The sequence below is a fragment of the Tamandua tetradactyla genome, chromosome X (assembly GCF_023851605.1).
Source record: "Tamandua tetradactyla isolate mTamTet1 chromosome X, mTamTet1.pri, whole genome shotgun sequence".
Taxonomy (NCBI): Eukaryota; Metazoa; Chordata; class Mammalia; order Pilosa; family Myrmecophagidae; genus Tamandua; species Tamandua tetradactyla.
In genome coordinates, this window is record NC_135353.1 from 164,796,862 (window position 1) to 164,820,020 (window position 23,159).

At 40.9% G+C, this 23,159-nt stretch overlaps 1 protein-coding gene across 1 annotated transcript in view; it reads left to right on the top strand.

Moving 5' to 3' along the window:
- The window catches only part of MID1 (midline 1), a 349,759-nt gene that overhangs the window by 26,893 nt on the left and 299,707 nt on the right, over positions 1-23,159 (top strand). The window lies entirely within an intron of this gene.

A 23,159-nucleotide genomic window follows, 5' to 3' on the forward strand; every position in this document is an offset into this window, starting at 1 on the left:
TAAGTGCGCCACACGTGTTAGGCAGGCTGAAGAGGGACTGCTCTGCTGCACAGCCCCTCCTATGAGGCCCCCCTGTAAATGTGACTCCAGTCGTTTCATACTTCTTTTTAAATTGGCTAGCTTTAGGGGGACTTTGTATCTGAATATAGAAGATCGAATATGGTGAAGCCCTTACCTTCCAGCACTTTCACTGTGTAGTAGTTTAAATGGATTTATGTCAGGGATCCAAATTGGGTGGCTTAAAAATTAGCCCCCAAATTTTTGCAAAGAGAGAACATTGATGGATTTGTATCTTCATTTAACAGGGGGTGGGAGAAAAACAGCAGCACTCTTGACTCAAGTGGTATCCAAATCGTTAATTCCCTTCACTTATAACTACAATATGCTCATTATTCATCATCAGTTATTTTGGAAATTACATGAAGGTTTTTTGGAAGCGTTTCTATTCATTCTATTCCCGAAATCACCATGTTGCTATACCCCCACGCAGCTGTGGAATTAATTGATGCATGGCCACTGAAAGAAAAAGGTTTAAATTTTCATTAACAAAAGCCCCAAAGTCCCCTAATCAAGCATTTGACTAGGACCCCAAACTTTCCACCTACCGCACCCACCACGTTTGTGTTGAGCCGCGGGGTTCTTAGAGAAAAATGCTGGGGACACACCTGCCATGTCCAGTGAGCCACATTCTTTCCAGCTGATCACCCTGAACATGGCCTAATTTTGGTTTTGTTTATAAGACAGGCAAGGCATTGACTAAATCACAGGATGCAGGCTCCTCACAGAGGCTTGACGCAAAGCCACAGGTTAGATCGCAGTACACGCTGTCAAATGGTTTTCTCCTCACCCCAGGCAGAAATTGGGGGCTTGCACAAAGCAAGTCATTATCCTATCGTTAAAAAATCATACAAAATGATGTTAATCAACTCTTGCTCTCTCTGTAACAAGCCTTTTAAAGAAACTTATACCATTTGTGCCAAATATGCATCTGGTGTTTTAAAGTCAATAACCATACACTATCATACAAGGAGATTGGGAAGCTGCAGGATATTGTGACTATGCCATAGAGGGTGCCACATCGGTTAGCTTCCTGTCTAATGTGAAATAATCCACATATGATTGCCGACAGTGTTAAAAATGCGTTTTTCAATCAGAATGCATTATTCCTGGACATTTAATAAAGTTTATGAGAACTCCAAAGGAGCACTGCTTTCTAAATCCATCTCAGCTTTACCCGAGAAGGCTGATGGGGATTTGTGTTCTTACGTGTTCTTCCTTCCCACCTAGAACCTCTTGGCGAACAAACTTGCAACCTCATTCCTCCACAGGAGAAACTGTGAAGAGTTCTGGTTGATGGCCCCTGCCTAGCAAAGGAAGATAAGCAGTTTTATGGGTAGCAACATTTAAACTTGGAGGATTTACTCTTGGATTATAACCAAGACAAGGGAATGAAGCAGTTGGAATGCATTTTCCTGAAGTTGTCTTTATAGATTGTTTGCTGATTAATGGCCTTTTCAGAGTTGTAAAATCTCATAAGGCAGATACCATGGCAAGTTCTGCTCTTTCTGTTGTTAATCTAAATACATCGTCATTAAGAGAGGTTAGTTCGTTTAGCTAAGGCAGAGACAAACGACTTATTTTTTCATTGGTTTGAAACTGAAACCAGCTCTTTCCTTTCCCTTTAAAGAGCTCTTCGAACAAATATTATGATCTTTACATGTCTGACTTGAAACCAGTTTTAAGATTATTCCACCAACTGCAAATATTGCTGAGTCCCAGAGGCAATTATTTAATGGGTTGGTTGTTTTTTAAAAAGTGTAGTCTTAGCATACCATTCTTTATGAAGGCATAAAATTCTGCAGTGAATTTCAGGGACTCCTCCTCTCCCGGCCTTATGGCATTTCAGTAGGACGTTAAGTAACATCCACAACCCAAATACAGCCACAAATGTTAAAGTGCACATTCTGGATTGATACATTTATAGTGCCCAAGAAGTAAGCTGTGCCAGCAGACCCTGAAAGAAGAAAATAGAGAGCATTGGTTGACCTTTTTTCTTCTAGTTTATACATATTACAGTGTCGTGAACCATGGTTCTCAACTGGGGGTGGCTTTGTCCTCCAGGGAACATTTGGCAAGGTCTGGAGACATTTTTCGTTGTCACAACTGACAAGGGTGCTGTGGCATCAGCTAAGCAGAGGCCAGGGATGTTGTAAAACACCCCACAATGTACAGGATGGCCCTCCTCTCTTCAACATACAATTATCCAGCCCCAAATGTCACTAGTGCTGAGGGTGAGAAACCCTTATCTGGAATCATCACCCAATCCATAGAAATTACTGATGGCCGGGAGGTGGGGGAGGAGATGTGTTTTCACTGGCACAGCCTGCGTGTGAATTAAGAAAAGGTCAAGGGCTTGGCATTTTTCACCTTTGAGTTCCTTAACCGAGCAATTGTTATTTCAAAGATTAAACAGGAAAAAAGAAAAACCCTAGGTAAGTGCTGGATTTATAATAAAGTCTTATCCCTTCTTGTTTCTTAATCTGCTTCCAAAGAGAAGAGAAAGGAAGTGACCCACAGATCGAAGTTTACATTTATTTGGGGCTTGGTTCAATTAAACAGAAATGAATGGCAGTCACCCCTGGGGAGGGTGGTATCCATGGCTTAATTACAGTTAAGCTCAAGTGCATAGCTCGCTGGGCAGTGAGATGGCCATTCGGAGGTGCTGGTGCAAGCTGTCATTTTACTCTGTGATTTATAGGGTGTGTCATCCTCAGGCACTCAGTTCAAGTTCCTCAGCTGTGTGCCTGCCCACTGGTTTCCATGCAACTGCTCCTCTTGTGTTGGAAGCAGCTGGTTTCTCTTAAGTGCCTGTGTCTATGTTTGCTACATTTCTATGACAATGTGTCCACACCAATATAATTATGACTGCATTAGCACTTGCCCTGTAAACCGCATGATCCAGGGGTTTATGAGTATGTAATAAAAACTCACTTCAGGCTGCAACTTGTCTCAAGCCTGAAACTTTGGGGAAAGGGGCAGTTGTAAATGGCTGGGGTTGGCTAGGACCTTTAGAAGTTTGTGGTCATTAGAACTCCCATTTATTGGTTAACCCTCAGGAGAGCCAAGGCTATGCACTGTGGGATTTAGATCTTTAATCGTTCAGCTAAACCCAGGACCTTTGCCAAGTTACATCAGCATTTGTAGATTCTTTGAACAAATATCTGTGTGCCTATGATGGGCCAGCGGCTGGTGCTACTTCCGTGAACAGCACAGTTTTCTTTTTCTCATGCAGTTCATATCCTAGTGGAGAGAAAAGAGGTGAGAGAGGAGTGAAGGAAACTCCGGAGGAAGCAAAGAAGGAAACAAGGGAAGGAGGGAAGGATGGAGGGAGGGAGGGAAGGAGGGAAGACAGAGGGAGAAAAGAAGGAAAGAATGAAGGGAAGGAGGAGGAAGGAAGGAAGGGGGGGAGGAAAGGAAAAAGGGGAGAATAGGCAATGTTAGCAAAAGATTAAAATAGAATGGACTGTGGCTGTTTTCAAAGGACAGTCCCAGGGAGCAGCAACGTGCACAAGGCGGCAGCCGGGTGAGGAGCATTGGGGCAAAGGCCCCCCGGCAGCCCCCAGCAGGTGGGCGGGGGCAGGCTGACGCGAAGGAAGGCCCACAGGCTGGAGCAGGTGTGCAAGGCCGAGGGCAGCCCAGCAGAAGGCTACCGGGCGCTCCCACGCCAGGTGAGGAGTTCAGCTTTTTAATCAGGGGAAGGGCATGCTCTAGTCGAAATTTTCAAAGGATCTCTCTGGCAGTTGCAGGCACGACCGGGAGCAGGGTAATGAGTTGGGAGGCAGCTGCTGAAATGGTGGCTTTGTAAAGCATGGTGTTCACAGGGCCTGGCCCGCGCACCTCTTTCGGAGGCAGAAACACAGGCATCCAGGGAGGGAGGCATGGGCTCAGCTCCTCCTGCTGAGATGCCCTGGCCTCGGCTCAGGACGGGTGGGGCAATGAGGCGGGCTTTGCAATCAGCCTACGGGTCTGTAAGACGGGGTTCATAATGCTCGGTCTGCAAAGCTGTGGTAAGGATCGGAGCAATATGAAAAGCTCCTAGCCTAGCACCCAGCCAGCGGTTCAGGTGTTCCCAGGCAGGTCTGTTGTTAGCGATTCTAAAGAGGCCCCGTGCCGGCTGGGATTTTCTGGGGATGTGGAAAGGCAAAATACTACCTTGTATTTTCTCTCAAGGCACGAGAGAGCCTCTTTGTGTTCAAATTGATGTGTGTGGGACTGTCAGAATTGTTGAAATTATTCAATTTCCACGTCCTGTTAGCACCTATCTCTTATTATCTCCCCACACTTAGGATTTTTAATATAGATTGCTTCAAACTGCCATCCAGAATGCGTGGTGCCATATCATGCTCCCACGTACAATGGATGAGAAAGTCCTACTCCATTTTTCAAAATTGAGATATAACTCACAAATCATAAAATTCACCCTTTAAAAATATATATGGTTCAGGGGTAGGTCACCATGGCTCAGCAGGCAGAGGTCTCGCCTGCCATGCGGGAGACCCGGGTTTGATTCCTGGTGCCTGTTCGTACCATATATATATATAAGGTTCAGTAATTTATGGTATATTCAGAAGATCCTGCAACCATCAACACTATCTAATTCCAGAACACTTGCATCACCCTAAAAAGAAGGCTCAGACCTATTAGCAGTCCTTCCCAGTCCTCCCAGCCCCTCAGCCCCCAGCAACCACTGATCTATTCTCTGTCAGAGGATTGGCCTGTTCTGGACAGTTCACATCAATGGACTCACACCGTATGCAGCCTTTTGGGTCTGGCTTCTTTCACTTAGCATAATGTAATGTTTTCAAGGTCCATTCGTGTTAAAATTAGCTCCTATGTCTCAGCTGTATGTTTATTTATATTTTTCTAATTAGGTTTGATTTACGTGGTATTTTTACTAGGTAGGAAGTTCCACCAATAGTTTTTATTTTATCATGAGGTAGTATACACGTTATGTGGGCCAATGTACGGACTTACTAGCATTGCCTTAGCCCATCTTGCAGCTACAATATTCTGAATATCGTTACCACTAATGATTTGATTCTCCCACTTGTTTCGGATCTGCCTCCCTTGTTCCCGGTTCATCTTTTTCCTTTCTTTTTCTTTCTCTGTAGTCCACTATAGGGTTGGCAAACTATAGCCTATGGGCCAAACCTGGCTTGCCCCCTGTTTTCGTTAACACAGTTTTGTTGGAACATGGCCATGCCCCTTCATTTCCCAAATGTCTGTGGTGCTTTCACTTTAGAATGACAGCACTGAGTAGTTGCAACAGAAACTGTCTGGCTTGCAAAGCCTAAAATATTTACTATCTGACCCTCTGCAAAAAACACTCATAACCCCTTGGTCTAATGTCTGATTATTTGGCTCTAATCAGAATGATTTGTGACTCATTGTGACCTCTCTGGGCTGGAGCAACTCATTGATGAAATCATGACACTGATAAAAGCATTTGTTGAAATAACTGTTTTCCTCTATATGATGGGTAGAACTCAGGAGAGTAAAGAAATTATTATTTCAATGAAAAAAGATGTTAGAAAATTTCTTATTCCAATGCAGAGAAGGAATGTATGGTGAACTTAACTGTTACCTTGAGGATTATAAATGTCATATTTGTAATCCCACACACTCATACATAGCACACGGTTGTACACACACACTCGTATCAACTTTGACAGCGGGCGAATTACTTAAACGTTCCTGAACTCAGTCAGGCATTGTGGGTTTCCCAGGAGCTCCAGCCAGGCGCTTTAACGATTGCACTTCCTGGGCTCTCATCAGGATTAGGTCTGCCTTGTCCTGAGTCTCATCATAAAACCTGGGCAATTTCCCTATCATTGCTTCTTTGCCTGCCCATGCCAATCAGACCCTTTTATGTGGGGCTGAGAATTACCTCAGTGCGACCGTTTGGCTTGGCTATCAGCGCCTTTCTTTCCTCCAGCAGAGTCTTTACAGTCATATTAGCCATTTTATTTTCTGAACCAAATTGAGACAGGTTCTTGTTTAATTTCTTACTTCCAGATGCCTCCCTTATAAAGTTTCCCCCTTTGATAATATCCTCCTTCTTGACCCCATTATACCCGTCTCACGTTTCTCTTCTGCCCCATTCTCATTACGTTTCTGTCTTCCGCATAGGTCTCCGAGTCTTTGTGAAAAGAGACTGTTTCCTTTCATCCCGGTATTCCCAACACCTAGTGAAGAGTGTGGCACTCACGAGGTGCTGAACAAAAATGTCAATTGAATGCAGGCATGCACTTCAGTTTTCAAGCATTTTCCTCCACATATGTTTTTATGTTCATCCTTCATTTCTTTATATTAATATAATTTTTAAATAATGGTTTATTCCATGAAAAATTCAGGTGTCTGTCTTCAATGATGACATTACCTGCCCTTTAATCTATCCATTCAACCATCGTTAGCCAAACGACCATGATCCCCCTGGAACTTACACAATTGTGATGGGGTGGGGATAGATATCCAAAAAACAAGTCAAAATACAAACCAGACACACATTTTTTTTTTCCTCTGAGCTATTGGGTGTTGTAGAAGTATCTATATACAAAGAACAACTGCTTTAGATTGAGGAGGGCAAATGTCAGAATGCTGACCAGAAACAAAGCTCATTTAGATGGTTCAAGTGCAAATTCATTAATGAAGGGCTACTTACAAAGATGAGGCAGGGGGCGGTGCACTGGTAGCTCAGGGGTAGAGTTCTCGCCTGCTGTGCCGAAGACCTGGGTTCGATTCCCGGGGCCTGCCCATGTCAAAAAAAAAAGAAAAAGAAAAAGATGAGGTAGGGTTAAGGGAACACAGAAGAGCTGCTGACTTACTCAGAGGCTAGCTGGAGGCACAAGGGGGGAGAATAGTGGCACCAGGGCTTAATGAGAGCTGGAACTCTCGTATTATGGGAGGAAGATGCTACCAGAATGGTACCCAAGAAGGAAAGGGAATGGTGGAGATACCTGGACCTCCATCTCCTCCAGTTCTCACATCTCTCACTGATGCCTCCTATTGGCCAAACCCAACCATGAGCCAGCCAGCAAGGGTGTCTGAGTCGAACAAACACAAGGTCAGCCTCCAGGGGCACAGGCGGGGCAGAAAAGGGTGGAGAATCTGTATGACTTAGGCGACCTTGCTGGCTGGCTCTTGGCTGGGTTCTGCCAATGGGCAGAGAGGAACAAAAGGAGAACAAGCAGCATAGAAAGATAGGGAAACCCTTTTCTAGGGTGTGATAACCAGGTTATGATATAAAACATAAGGATTTAGTGGTGGAGGGAAGATATTTCCAGTTACAGGGAACAGAATATGTGATCTCTGAAAGAGCTTGGGGATCATTGTGGCCACAGTGGAGTGAACAAGATGCGTGTGGTGAGGTGGGCAGCGTCCAGGTCACAGGGGCCTTGAAGGTGTTGAAAACAAGTTGGAGTTCTATTCCAGTGTAGTGGGAATCTGTAAAAGAGTGTTGAGAGGAGACAATCTGATCCTGATGTGCAGCAGCCTGGGGAGGGAGAGATGATAGGGACTCGGCCAGGGCCGTGCAGAAGAGTAGGAATTCATGCCCTTAAGAATGGAGAATCACCCACCCTTCCTAATTATGTATTATTTCTGGAAAAGTTATACTTTGTTTTAATCTCACTGACAGACTCAAAATAGAAGTGGAGCATTTAATCACAGTTGATTATTGATATTTTTAATCCACTCCTTGTCACAGAATTGCAAATTCTTCTAGTTTAGCTGGCATAAACGTCATTTAAAATCCACACAGATGATATGCTTTAGCAAAGGCTTTCTCCACCTCAGCACTATTGGCATTTGGGACTAGATAATTCTTTGTTGGGGAGCTGTTCTGTGCATCGTTAGATGTTTAGCAGCACCCCTGGTCTCTATGTCTAGATGCAAATGACAGCCCACTCCCCATAGTCATGACAACCAAAAAGTGTTTCCAGATATTGCCAAATATCCCCCTGAGTGACATAATAGCCCCAGGTCAGAACCACTATGGCTTAGCACATACCCTGGTGTTGTTCCTTGTTCTTCAGACAGGGCTTTCTTTTGTATCTATTTCCCCATAGGTCTCTGGTCCCTGAATGCTGGGACAATGCTTCATTCTCCTCTCTGACCCCTATGCACATAGTATGCAATGTATTAGACATTCAGTGCAGATTTGTGGAATAAGTGAACAAACAATGAATAGACATTACCATGTGATTCAAGTGCAAGCATGGGATTGGGATTTGAGGGAACTCATGTCATTCTCTCCCGCTGCTGTCAACAGTAATTAAAGAAGTGATCACTAGAGAGATTGTGGAGGGTGAAGAGTAGGGATCCCCAAGGCTGTATAAGATATTGCTATTTCACACAGAATTACTTGAGATAAACCCAGTTAACTTTATAAAGTCATTAATTGTCTAGATTATGTCTTTCAGCTTCTCTAGATAGATTAAACTAATCAGTTTCTCTGAGCTGCCTCTCCTTGAGTTGAGGGAATGTGCTGGTTAACACCTGAGCTTTGGAATCTGAATTTGGATCAAAATCTGGCCCTGCCACTTACTACCTAGGTGAAATCAGCCACATGGTTTAATATGCCTGAGTTTCATTTTCCGCATCTGTGAAAGGATGCTGGCAATAACTGCCTCACCATAAGTTAATAAATGTAAAGTATGATTTCTAAACTGTAAAGTACTATGTAAATGTTCATTACCATTAATGATAGTTAATCAGAGGGCAATAGGGAGCCCTGCTTGATCTTTTTTTATTATGTTTTTCTAAAAAAATCTGTTTTAAAAGTTTGGTTTTTGTTTCTACTCCATTTTAGGGAAAATTCCTCTGTCAGCAAAAAAAAAATGCTTCTTTTGCTTTATTTTTCAAAAGACTGATTTTAGTTTCTTAAAATAATTCTTACTTTTGGTTACACAAATAGTACATAGAAACATTCTTGTTATAAAAGATTCAAACTAGCAGAAATCTATAGAGTAGATTATGAAAAAAAAAAAAAGAAAAAAACATCCCTACCCCCTACCACCATTGTTCACTTGCTCAAGGGAAAGCAGTTTTGACAGTTTGGTCTTCAAGTTTTGCCCCTATACTCAGACATATATCCACTCCACTTTTTACATGACTAGGATTTTGTATTGTGACTTCTTTTTTTTTTTCACTACCCTTTGTTTTAAAAACACTCTTTACCATTATGTTGTAGCAAATGGTGGTTTATTGAGATGAATACATTGGCTTTTCTTAAGACTTACAAGCCTACTCGTCATCTAATGTAAGTGCCAACAATGAAGTGAAAAGTATTGCCTAGAAGCCTGCATGTTCCCAGCCTTCTCAAAATTGAAAGAGAAGAACATCAAATGTGCTAGGGGTTGGTGTTTGAAGCTTGTTGAAGTTTGTGCTTTTCTACCATGACACAGACAAGCTAAAATCTTTGAAAATACAACTTGTAAGAAGAGTTGGCATTGATATTAGTTGGTGATTTCCCATAATGAAAGGCACACAGAAAACTGTCAATTGTATTTGACATTTAGGTTTTCAAATCTAATATGAATGCTGCTATTGCCCATTGTTGGAAAGTAACATACGTTTCCCATTCACTTTTGTGGGAAGGCATTGTGAAGTGTAGGTTCTTTGGAGTGCTGAATTTGTGAGTCAGTGTAGGTATGTAATCGCTATAAAAGTCTAATGAGGTTCATTACATTGATGGCAGAATACATTAAATTATTAACTACCTTAATGTTTGGTTTGGTGTGGTTTATTTCATGTATTTTAATTTTATAGTTTTATGAGAACAGAACCGAGAATAGAACTCTGAAATAAAAAAGAATAAATTGTATTTGCTTCTCACCTTTTCTGCAAAAATAAGCATTGTTTTTTATTTGTAGCAAAATAATGACCCTTTCAGAAGTCTAAGATCTTTCATGAAATTGATGGGAAAACTGCTTTTGTATCACTAAGAATATGTTTCTGCCAATAGAAGTGCCATTTACAAAAAAGCTACAAGTCTGTTTTTAATCTCAAACTTTGTTAAGGAACAATTCTGATGGAGGCAGAGGATTGCCAAAGGAAAATGATTTCCTGCTGCTAAAGAAATGATGAAGCAGGCACAGTGTTTATTTTTATAATGATGTATTTTGATCCTGTGACAAATGTTTCACCATAGTTTTAACGTTTTTCCTATTCCAAACTAAATTGTATATGTTAACATTCTGATCTGTCTTGACTTCTAAGAACACTAGGGACATATAGCTGGTGTTGAACATTTTTCTTTCTAGATCCATGTAGGTTTAATTCAATTGCTTGGCTGTCGAGTGTCTTCTATTTGCAAAGTACTGGCTGGCACTTAGTTGCGGGATAGAAAGAGGATGAAACCAACAGCTCTGGATCTGGGAGAGGGCAAACCCATCCATAAGTAACTTGAGCACCAGGCAAAGGATACTAAGATCTTTAGCAGGATTAGAAAAACACTGTAAGAGGGAAATAAGGATGGAAGTTAATTTAAATAAGGAGTATCTTGGGGCTCTTCTTGGAAGAGATGAATCATATAGAGATTTACATTGAAAGATGGGTGAAATTTGATAGAAATTTGATAGCTCTGTGAGGGCTGGGACTGGAAGACAGATGTTACAAGGTAAACTGAAAAGTTTGAAATATGGCACAGAGGTGATACTGTAGCTGTCTACTTAAGGACATGGCAGTCTAGGGAACAGGCCTGTTGGTGTCCAATATGGTAGCCACTCATTGCATGGGGCTATTTAGATTTAAATTAAATTAAGTTAAAGGTTTAGTTTCTCTGTCATATCCACATTTCAAGTGCTTAACAGCCACCAGGGATTGCAGGAGGTGAAAGGAGTAGTGGGAAGGTTGTTAGTGTTTCTCAAACTTTTGTGTACACCTAGAGGGCTTGTTAAAACACAGATTGCTGGGACCCATCCTCAGAGATTCTGATTCAATCTGAGGTGGGGCCTGAAATTCTGTTTTTAACACATTCCCAGGGGATGCTGATGTTGCTAATCCACGGACCACACTTTAAGTAGCACTGTTTACTGAACAGTGATTCCCAAACTTTACATTTCCAATTTTTCATTGTAAACCAAGATATATATTTTTCAGCAGCAAAAATGAATTACTGGGAAAAAGGTATTAAAAAGTAAAAACCCTGCAAAATTTAAAACGATTATTAGTATAGTTGATGGGCATATAATTACATTTAAATATTTATAATCGGAACAAATATAGGAATAAAGGAAAGCATATCTAGGGAGGGTTCTAAAAGATTACTCCTTTTAATCTACGTATCTCCATCATGAATGGTCCCAAGGGAGTTGCAAGCCACAGCGGTCCGTGGGCCACACTATTGTAGTTTGAATAGTGAAGGATTCTTTCTGGCTTTAGAGCAGGAAAATAGTGTAGTCTGAATTACAGGAAGAGAAACGTGGTGTCAATGGAAAGAAGTAATGGGAAAAGGAGGCTGCCCGAGCTGGGGCAATCAATTCCAAGGCCATGACCATATCCAGGCAGAAGGAGCCAAGGGTGGTGGGTAGGAGGGGTCAGATGCCATGCCTGTTGAAGTCATAGAATTAACAGGGTTGGGCAGCTGAGTGAACGTGGGGTGTGAGGAAGAGTAAACATGTCAGGACGCCATTGAGGTTTCAATCCTTAGCAACTGCAAGGATGGTGATGGCATTTACTAAACTAGGAAACATAAGAGGTGCCTGAATCACTTTACACTGAGGAGCAGATACAGATCCTTTTGGTATCCCTAAGATCAGATTTAAGATTCATTCATCTGTGTGAGTTTTCTTTAAGATGTTAGTGGCCTCTTATTTCAGACGTGTACCTTGTAAGTCATTGTTACACACATCAGAGAAGTATCCTGTTGGGTGAGTGACTCATATACAGATTATTTATGTATGAGAGGGACATTTGAAATGGTAAAGATAAATAATGGTCTAGCAACCAAAGCATCTAGGAAAAGTACTGTACAGTTCACACATTTAGAGTGGTCCAAAGTTCCTGAAGTTTATAAAACAATCTAATCTCTTGATATTTGGAAAACGTATTGTTGGTTTATAGATACAAATTCACATCCCCAAGAACAGCAGATAACTCTGATCAAACTTATTGGAAGGTAGTACTAGTTACCCAAAAGATGATACTAAATACCATTCATTTACATATGAAGGCCATAAAATATTAGTCATCAGATAGACACTGCTATAAACCCACAAAAGCAAATGGTGAAATTATCTTTGCATTAGAGTGTGGCACTTGATTTCTAGACAATTCACACAAACTTAAGATTGCAATTAACAATTAAAACAATAACATACAGCAAATGAGGTAATTTTCTGGCCATACTGTTGAGAAAAGAAAGTACTCGACCTAATAGAAATGGTGCCCTGACTACCCTTTTTTTTTTTTTTTTTTTTTTTAAAGGAAAGACAGAGAGAAGGAAGGAAGGATAGAAGGAAGGAAGAGAGGAAGAAAGGGAAACATCTTTTAAACATTTTCTTGTTTTTTTTATTGTATTTTGTTTCTCCGTTTTCGTTACATGGGCTGGGGCCGGGAATCGAACCGAGGTCCTCCGGCATAGCAGGCAAGCACTTTGCCCGCTGAGCCACCGCGGCCCGCCCCCTGACTACCCTTTTAATGGTATTTCTTTTCTTCCATCTGAATGTTCAGGGACTTCCACAACAAAAAGCTAATGTCATATGATGCATTAAAGAGTGTCTAAGAAATATCCTCTGGTCACTAAAAGGAACTTTACAGTTTTCCTTCTTGATGAATATCCATAATACATCCCTGAGATTTAAGCCTGTGAGCAGTAGTTGTGAGTCTTCTTTCTTTTGGAGTGGGTATCACTGTCCTGAGAGTTTGGGGCAAGTTCTCATTACACCAGGCAAGGAGACTTTATTTTTTGACAAAACTCCTACTCTTTACACCGACAGAAAAATGGAAAATATATTATTTCCTATATCACTGAAAACTCATGTGTTCACAAATTAAGGATTTAATACTTTAAAAAGATGTTTTGATTAACTCAAGCAAAAATATGTTTTAGTCTGTTTGTTGTCGTCATTGTTTTCCATTTCAACACTCAACCTTCGTCTTAAACTGTGAGCTCCCGACCCAATATCTAGGACTCAGGAATTCATTGCACTTCCCACATCCACGTGTCTTTGGGTCTGGTAGGCTTTAGTGCTCCTCTCCTCTCAAACTGTATTTCAAAATATGCTCCTGACTGAAACGGATATTTCAACAATTGGTTTATTTTTACTCCCAAAACAAATTAAAATTTTCTCTCTCTATTTAGGACCAGGTGCCTGGATTCAGTTTGTTGCTTCTTTCTGATGCTCCTTGCCATTTATACAGATACCAGCCCTGCTTTTAATTCTCCATCCTCCATACCCCTCCCACCTCCCCCTGGTGATGGTTAGAAACTAATGAGATAAAGTCTGAAAGCCACAGGATTGAGGGAATATTTAATTTTCTCAGCTAACAGACACTTGATAGGCTGTTGGTGGTCGGCCTCATTTTGTGTTTATTCACACCCAACACTTGAATAAAGATGGGCTCTCTCAGAATTGCTCTCAAAATTGTTACTCTTCGAAATTGAGGCTTCCTGAGAACCCAGCCTTTATCCATCATTCCTTCTCTTTCTTGCATTTGAATAGCTTTACCTCTCAGCCTGAAACCAACTCAGGTATCCCTCAACTTTAAAAATAAGCAAGTTCCTAAATAATTCTCCCTCAGCATACCCAGTGGACAGCCCTATTGCTCACCCAGCTTTCAAGAGAAGCTTCTCAAAAACATGACTGTTGTCTCCAGGGTCCCACCTCCCATTCGCCACGTGCTCAGGCTTCCATCCCACATCTTTATTGGAGCTACTTTTGCCAACATCACCAAAGACCTGTCATTTCATCGAATTCAATGGCCCCTTCTCTGAGCTTTTCCTGCTTGTCCTTATGATAGGCTTTAACTTTTTGGAAAACTTCCTTTCTGTTCTCACCAAGGCAAAACATAGCCCTCTCAACATTTCTCTCCCACCTCTTGTACTGCTCCTTCTCGGTTTCTTTTGCTGGTTTCTTTTCCTCTGTGAAATCCTTCGAGGTTGCTGTTTTCCATGGCGTGACCTTATCCGCCTTCTAGGTCTCAATCCGGGTGGAAAGACTTTCAGTCTCCTTTGTGCCCGCCATTGCCAATATACTGAGGACCCCCAATTCAATGAGCACAACCCCAGATTTTATCTGAATTCCAAGAGGGAACCCATAGCACTCACAGTCAACATATGTAAAACTTAATTCTTTATATCATTGTTGGCCCCCCTTGTTAGTTTCCTATTGCTGCTATAACAAATTACCACAAACACAGTGGCTCAAAACAGCACACATTCATTATTTTACAGTTCGGATAAGTCAAAAGTCTAAAATGAGTCAGCAGGGCTTCCTGCTTCCTGCAGGCTCTAGGGGAGAATCTATTTCTTTGCCCGTTGCCAGCTTCTAGAGGCTGCCCATATTTCTCGACTCATGACTCCTGCCTCCAGCTTCAAAACCAGGAATGCAGCATATTCCATTGTCTCTCTCTCTCTCTCTCTCTCTCTCTCACCTCCGCTTCCACTGTCACGTCTCCTTCTCTGACTCTCCTGCCTCCCTCTTTCCTTTCGAAGGTCCCTGATGATTACACTGGACCCACTGGGAGAATCCAGGGTAAGCTCCCCATCTCAAGGGCCTTAATTCCATCACATCTGCGGAGTTCCTTTTGCCATGTAAAATAATATAGTCACAGGTTCTGGGGATTAGGATGTGGAAACCTTTGGAGGGACCATGATTCAGGTGACTCCACCTTCTAACTTCTATGTCTCTCATGTCAGTGATTCCCCATTCCCTAGCCAACTACACCGGGAACTGCATAACCCTCTTCCACTCCTCTCTCTCTCATCCCTTCTATTGACAGTTTCCCAGGTCCCATATTGTTCTCCATCTGAACTTCCTAGTAAATAAGCAATCTTTTCATCTTCATTGTCACTGCCTCCATTCAGGCTCTCCACTTTTCTACCCGAAACTAAGAAAATACCACCCTAATGTGCTTTCTTGCCTCATGTCCTGTCCTTCTGTGCAACTGAATTCCAGATTCTCCGTCTCCAAACTTCACCCCTCACTCTTCCCAATCCCAGTTACCAGGCACGTGCATGCATTTGTGACTTTGCTTATACCTTCCTGCCTGCCTGGGACGGCCTTCTCTACCTGGTAAGACTGCTGCTCAGGCACCAAGGGCCAACCCAGTCCTTGGCACCGCGGCACTACCCTCACATTCTCACGCACAGGGAGTTGGGAGAAGATATACTAGCACAGGACAAGGGGTCTTACTTAACCTCATGAGTTAGTCCCTCCTCAGGGAAACCTTCCCTCACTCCCTGAGTAGACTTTACAACTCTTCCTTCCTCTGTGATCCCTTTGCTCTTTGCCTGCACATTTCTTCATCCTAGAAACACCCTTATTACATGACATTTGTCTGTTTGCTTCTGTATTTATGGAGAGAAAGGTTCATGTACCTTTATATCTATGGGTCCTGACACACAGTTGTACAGTGCCTTGGGCAGAGCAGGTGTTTAATATATATGTATTGGATAAATCATCGAAAATGAGTGACTAAACTAGTGTGTTGAACTCCATTCTCTCCACCTGGGAAAAACCAACTCATTTAACTGTTTGGTTCCCCGTTTCCTTATCTCCCAGGCTAGCTAGTGAGCTTAAAGTTCAGCCCTGAATCTAACTTCAGGAATAGCATATAGAACATTCTAGGTCCTTCTTGCAGCTCCGTTAGTAATAGCGTTGGGGGCTTGAATCAGATGCTCTCTTTTCATCACCACTTCTAAGAACTTCATTCAAATAAAACTAAATGAAAAGCGGTGAGAGCTGGATGTGAGATATTCTGGCCACCGTGACAACTGGACTAAAAGGCAAGCTCTCAAAGCTCTGTCTGGATTCTGTAATTTGTGCTGAATGACTTGAGGTGAGTCACTCAAAAAAATTTTAAAACTTACCTGTTCCTACCTCACAATATCGTCAAGATCAAACAAGGCAGTGCAGAAAAAAAGGCACAAATTGCTATATAAGTGAATGTCTTGTTATGATTCTGCTCTGGGGGGGGAAATGGTGTTTTGTTTTGTTTTGTGAGTTAAGACTCTTGGAAATCCCTCTTCGTGCTCATGGAGAATGGACAGAGGGCAATCCTTAATGCCTTTTTATAACCTTGACAGCTACGGAGGAATTCAATCCTTTTTCTCCATCTGGCCACCCCTAATTCCTGACTACATATTCAAAAGAGAACAGGCTACTTCCATTATCTACCTGGCAGGAGTTGTTTCTGTAGGGACCTGAGGTTTAAAAGCCTTTGAAGCTGTCATTGATTAAATCAGTTGAAGAAATGCCTTTCCTTTTCCCTAGGGTCACCTGGTTTTGAATCAACCTTAATATACTTGCTGACATCCTCGGGTCCCATTCCCCACAACCAAGGGTCAGGGGATTGCCTGTTTTCTGGGAGGCCTCGGCCAGCTGTTAGAGTTGCACGTGTCACAAGCCCTCAACAGGGAGAAAGAAATTTCTGCTATCTCTGTCTAATGTGGATGATTCATTAGTGTCTGTGTTACTCTGCTTTAAAATACGTAATGCTGTATTTCCATCATGAAGTTTCTCAGCATGACAGCTAAAAACAAAGCATTCATGACTCAATTCATGAACATTGGACTTGACCAGTATATGCCAATGCATGGGCCCCCTGCCTCCACACCTCCCTTTCCTTGCCTTCTCCCACTCCAGGGAGCAACCAAAACCCCTCTGACCATGAGGTCTTTGGTGTCCAGTCTGGATACTGGTCTGATGTGAGATCTCTCGCCCCCAAATTTCCCCCTTTCTTTTCAATTTGCCTTGCTCTTCCCTCCCCACCCAACTGGTCCTTCTTGCAAGTCAGTTAATTCTGAACAATTTCTTAGCAAACACACCCTCCAGCTACATCCTCTATCCTTCCTCACTCCTGCCTGGTTACATTGGACAAATCCCCCCCCCCACCACCTCCATTCACACACCCCCGCCCCACACCCCGATGCCATATTCAGGACCCCCCCAAACCCCACTGATTATGTAATTTCCTTCTTGTTAAGAAGCAAGGCATTCTGGACCTGGAAGACAATGTCACGATCATCCAGGCCAAACAAAAAAATCACTAGAATTAAACTACTTTAGCAAAGAAAATGCATGCCATTGAGATTTGAAGTGGATTTAGATGTGATAAAGAGCCAAAGATGCCAATCTCTAAAGCCCTTGAAAGTGCTTAGAAACCCCATTGAGGACTGACAAAAAGCTTTCAGCCACCTCCATATTCTCTCCCAACTTTTAAAGCTGCTTTTCCTGAAGTACCAGAATTCAAGTTAAATTAATTTTAGAAAATATTCTTAAATTTTATTTTTCTGTTTAACTTAAGTAAGAATGTGGTCACAATATTTAAAAAATATATTTTCTCATAGCGAATATATAAGGTCATATTTTATGACTAAAGTCATGGGACTAATTTCATTGTTACGGGTTAACTGGCTCTGGAGGAACTTTTGGGGGGAGGTGGGGAAGGGGGAGGGAGCGGGGCTGCATGGTTTGGGACTCGAACCCGGGCCTCCCGCATGGAAGGCGAGCCTTCTACCTCCGAACCACCCATGCGAACCACCCATGCGACGGCAGGAACTTTTAAAAGAGTGATTCTGAGACTCTTGGACAAATTCAGCTTAATTTGAATTTACGTTTACGTTTCCGAATGGCCAAACCAAAGCTTATTTGGGTGGGTAGGGGCCAGCGTGGACACCATCAGTCCCTCTCAGAATTCTATGGCTTTATTATTATTTGTGTTTCATGGGACACGTGCTCTCTGCTCCAAACAGAAAAATTAAACAGCCACTGTTGGCACACAGTCTACTTGTGAGGCAGGACCTGCCTATAACCTGTAGCAACTCGAAACTCTTCCTTTCTACTTATTTTTGTAACAGTTATTGGGTTTTTTTGTTTGTTTGTTTGTTTTTTTGGTTTTATGCCTTCACACCCTCTGCAATCTCAAATGAGATGTTTCAAATTAGATACCTAAAATTACCCAAGACAGATGTGAACAGAAAAGGTGAGAGAGAGGGATTAAACACAGACCAATGGTTTAATGCCACAGATACTGGCTTGAAAGAAAGAGGTAGGTCCCAGGGTGATCATTTATTAACTCCGTGTCTTGGGCCATTTACTTAACTTTCCTGTGCCTCAGTTTCTTTGCCTGTAAATCTGAGATTGAAAATACCTAATTAATCCACCTGCTATGTGAAAATGAGCTGAGATAGATAAAAACACCACACGTGGGGTTTGCATAACTCAATGTTAGCTTTCTTTTGTGGCATGAATGCTTAGTTTTAGTCTAAGAAGTTGGATGAAAAGCCCCTCAAGATATGTGTCTGATGTTCTTTGATAGCCTTATGCTCTCATTTCCTGGGTAGGATGTATTACATTATTTTTATGTAGCTGTTCTAATAGCTAGAAATGGTTTTTATTTTTTCTTACTCCTACTATGAATGTGTGTTTCACTACTTTCAGCATTTCGCTATCAGTGTTGCACATCAAGGCTACTTACTTTTGTAAATTTATCTTTTATCTCTTATTTTATATCATTCTAATTAAGGCTAGTTTTAAAAGGTAATTCCTTTTGATTTTCTAGATTCAAAATTATAGAATCTCTATAAAGTTATGGTTTTTCTTGAAATTTTATTTGTTTTTTTAAAAAAATTCTCAGTAATCGACATCAGGAACTATTAAAGAATAGTTAAAATGTACATTTTTGCCCTTCTCCACCTGGAGTAAAGAAATTCCCTCAGGGCTGCACTGTACTTTATAGACGCTATGAGCAGCATGTGACTTTTAAATTAAAATGAAAAAAGTTAAATAAAGCTAACAGTTCATTTCCAGACTCAAACAGATACTCATACACATGTTCACAGCAGCATTATTCACAGTAACCAAAAGGTGGGGGCAACCCAAGTGTCCATCAACAGATAAATGGGTCCACAAAATCTGGTCCATCCATACAATGGAATATTGTTCAGCCATTAAAAGGGACAGAGTTCTAGCACAGGCCACGATATGGATGAAGCTTGACGATATCATGCTGAGTGAAATAAGCCAGACCCAAAAGGACAAATATTGCATAATTTCACTTATAGGAAACCTAGAATAAGCAAATACATAGAGACAGGAAATAGATGACAGGTTACCAGGGGCTGAGGTTGGTGGGAAGTAGAATGGGGAAATATTGCTTAATGGGTACGGAGTTTCTGTTTGGGGTGATGACAAAGTTTTGATAGTGGATGACAAAGTTTTGTGGTGATGGCAGCACAACATTATGAATGTAAATTTAACGCAAATGAACTGTGCACATGAAAGGAGATAAAGTGGGAAAGTTTGTGTTATATGTATGTTGCCATAATATTCTTTTTTAATTCAGGTCTGCAGTTACTTGTCAATTGATCTGCTAGTGGCTAGCATATGGCGCAGAGCAGAGACAGAACATATCTGTCATTGCAGAAAGTTCTACTGGACAGCGCCACTCCAGAGGGTCACTGGTGGCTTTCGATGTAAGATAGGTCTGTGATGGCACATAAGGGGCACTATTTCTATTCCTATTTCATTCTTCTAAAGAGCATACATCCTTTGTGTGTGTGTTTTCTTTTGGGGGGGTGTGTGCACATGAACCCGGAATCGAATCCAGGTCTCCCACTGGAAGGCGAGCATTCTACCACTGAACCACCCAGGTACCCATATTTGTTTTTTGTTAACTAACTTGCTATCTATTGAAATGCTCATGGGATTTTTCTTACGAGAGTATAGAATATTACACTAGTTGATTTCCATGTATTGCCATATCTTAATTTTTCTGAAATCATACTGGATTTGGGATTATTAGTTCTTCAAAGCATTGCTCAATTCTATTTATTACTTTATTTTAATCCTTCGTTTTAAAATTCATGAGTGAAATTGGCCACTAAAATTTGTTCATGGTAAGTTTGTGAGGTTTTAGAACTGAGGCCATAATTATCTCTGAGAAGGAATTAGGGCATTTCTCACCTATCCTCTTATTCCTGGCAGGTTTTGCTAACATGAGGAATAGCTGCTTGGTAGACTTCAGAAGAATTCACCAGTAAATCCATTTTTTCATTTAAAACATTTTTCCATGCTTTCCTCTTATTTAATAGTTGAGTTTTTCTCCTCTTTAATGTTTGATTTTTTCATTATTATTTTCTTGTTTTGAATCATGGTGAGTTCTCAGAGTGCTGGGCATACCCACAATCAGAATACATGCAAATTCCCAGTATAAATAAATTTACCTTACCCGAGATGATCGCTTAAAACTTAGAGTTGATTTTGTAGCTATTACTGTAACTAAGATCTGTATAATGTTACTATCCAATGGAGATCTAAAATTTATGTTTTAATTATATACTTTTACAAAGATTGATGATTTTATCGAAGATTGTTTTCACTTCAATTTTTAATTAACTTGATACCATTTGATGATTACCTTTTTACTAAAATGCCACTTATAAGAGCATCTTTCTTACATTTCAGTGATTCAACTTTTAAATAAATGAGGGCAGGGGAGATGAAAATATTCATTTTAAAGGGTTGGGTGAGTGGACCCCTGGAAGAAGTTGCAGCTGCTTTCTGTGGAGGTAGGACTGCTGCATCGAGCAAGTGTGTAGCAGGGCTCCAGGAGGCATTTGCTGCTCACCTGTCCTTTGGCAAACTGGAGCAAATGACTGGGGGAGATAGAAGCCACCATGCTTGATATGACCAGCAGCTGCTAAGAAAGCTGACCAGACTTACCTAATACGCAACAGACAATACAAAATAGTGTGTAGAACGAGGGGAAGTGTAACCACGGGGAAATACCTGTACTTAAGTTCAAAAAAGACCAACAGCCCGATTGCTGAACCAGGAAGATTTGGGTAAACGTCGGTTCTAGTGAAGATGCATGGTGGTGTGGGTCGACTAAAAGCGCTAATATGAGACTTGGGGACCAAACAGGAAATGTACTCTGAGGCCGCATTATGACTTCAGAATCATAGTGTCTAAAACAGAAAAATCAGGAGAGCTGCTGTTCTCCAACTGGTTAGGAACCAACAATTAAAGGAGGAGAGGTCGGAAATAGCCAGATTTGAAACACATGCACACACACACACACACACACACAGTGGCTCCGGGTCAGTTCACCAAAAACTAAACATGAATTTACACTTTATTTAGAAATGATATTAATCTAATAGATAAATGTGTACTTTATTTTCAAATGTTCTGAGGACTATTTAAACAACTCTCCAGAACTATTCTACCTTGCTATCCGATGATGAACTACATATACTTTTTCTGTGTAACTGATTTAAGAGTTAATAAAGTGTATTAAATAATGCAGAAATACATATTTCATTATCACTAATCGAAATATCAGAATTGATCTTTTTCCAGTTTAAACTATCTTTTATAGTAATTTGATCTTGCATTCATCTTTCATAATTTTCTGGCGCTTTACAAATTTATCTTTTTAATCCTTTACTTCTAATTACATATTTGTGGTTAATGTATTTTGAAGATGAGCTATCACTCATTTAGCCCTTCAGAATTCTTCCTTTGGGGCCCCCATTCTCCTTTTCCACTGCTTTAGATGATTTTACCTCTCATGTCAAATCTTTCAACGTACTCAACTGTTATTGAAAACAAACAAACATGTTTTTTGCTTTGGCAATTCATGTTTTTGCCTTCTGAATTTAAATTTAAATACTTAATTTGAATTACATTCTATCTCTTATTTTTTAATTTAAATTTGGATTTATCTGACCTGGTTTTTACTTTTTATTAAATTTTTGTTTGTATTTATTTGATTAAAATTTAATTTATTTTAATTTAATTTAAATTTAAATTCCAAATTAAAAAAATTTTTGGATTGCTAGATATAGTGAGGTAAAACGGATAGTCCATTAAAAAATGTAAATGGTTGAAGTTTGAGAAAACAAGAAGGGTAATTTAAAGAAGTAATACCAGAAGTAGCTGAAGCAATCTTGTTGCATATAAATAGCCATTTTAGGGGGTAATAAAAATAGTTTTTCATGTGTAAAGTTCATTCTTATTTCTCTCTTGTCAGACTTTAACATTTTTAGGATTCTTCTGCTACCCTTAGTTTACTTAACTTTCCAAAAAACATACCAGCCACTAAAATCCAACCTTCCAGTTGAAGCCATTAAAGTGCTTAAGCCGACAATAGGGGACTTGTAGGAAAAGGAGCCTTTGGCCATCCGCCTCCTTCAGGAAAGCTTAGGTAGGGGCCCTAACCTGAAGCTTAGGAGGGGTGAAAAGAGAATATTAAGGAAGATAGTTCTGAGCTGTTTTCTATCATTTTGAGAATGAGTACAAAGAAATGGCTAATTATGCTAAAAGAAGGATTTAGACTAGCTGTGCAGATTAACTTTCTCTCATAAGAAACGGGACCATCAGGCATATAACTGACAAAAGGGACATTCCTCGCGGGTTTTCAAACTCGTTACCCGCCGAGATAAGCAACTGCCTTGAAGAGTTTAGTCAGGAAAACTCATCGGAATTTTCAGTAAGTGGTCTTGCAAATACGTAGGGAATCTTCTGCGCACCTTCCTATATGTTAAAAGTATCCCTCTTGATGAATATGCAACTATGTTATGATAGTGTGAATTACTGATTATATTCGTAGAACGGATGATCACGTTAAGAATGCTTGTGTTTCTAGTCATTTTTTAATTTAAAATTAATTTTAAAATTTTTTAAAACGTATCCCTCTGATGCATACATTTGCGCTCACATTCTGCATGGTCTCGTCTCTCTGGGATTTCCCCATTTGGGGTCTAAAATGGAAATGACCACGGACATCTCCCAGAACAAAGGGATCCCCCTGAAAGCCCAGCGTGCGTGAGCCACTGAATGAAGCCGTTGTGCACAGCAGGTCCTCAGAGGCTGATTCCATCTGGAGAAAGAAAGCGAAAAATAGTAGTTTCTCGTGGGTGGGATCCGTCC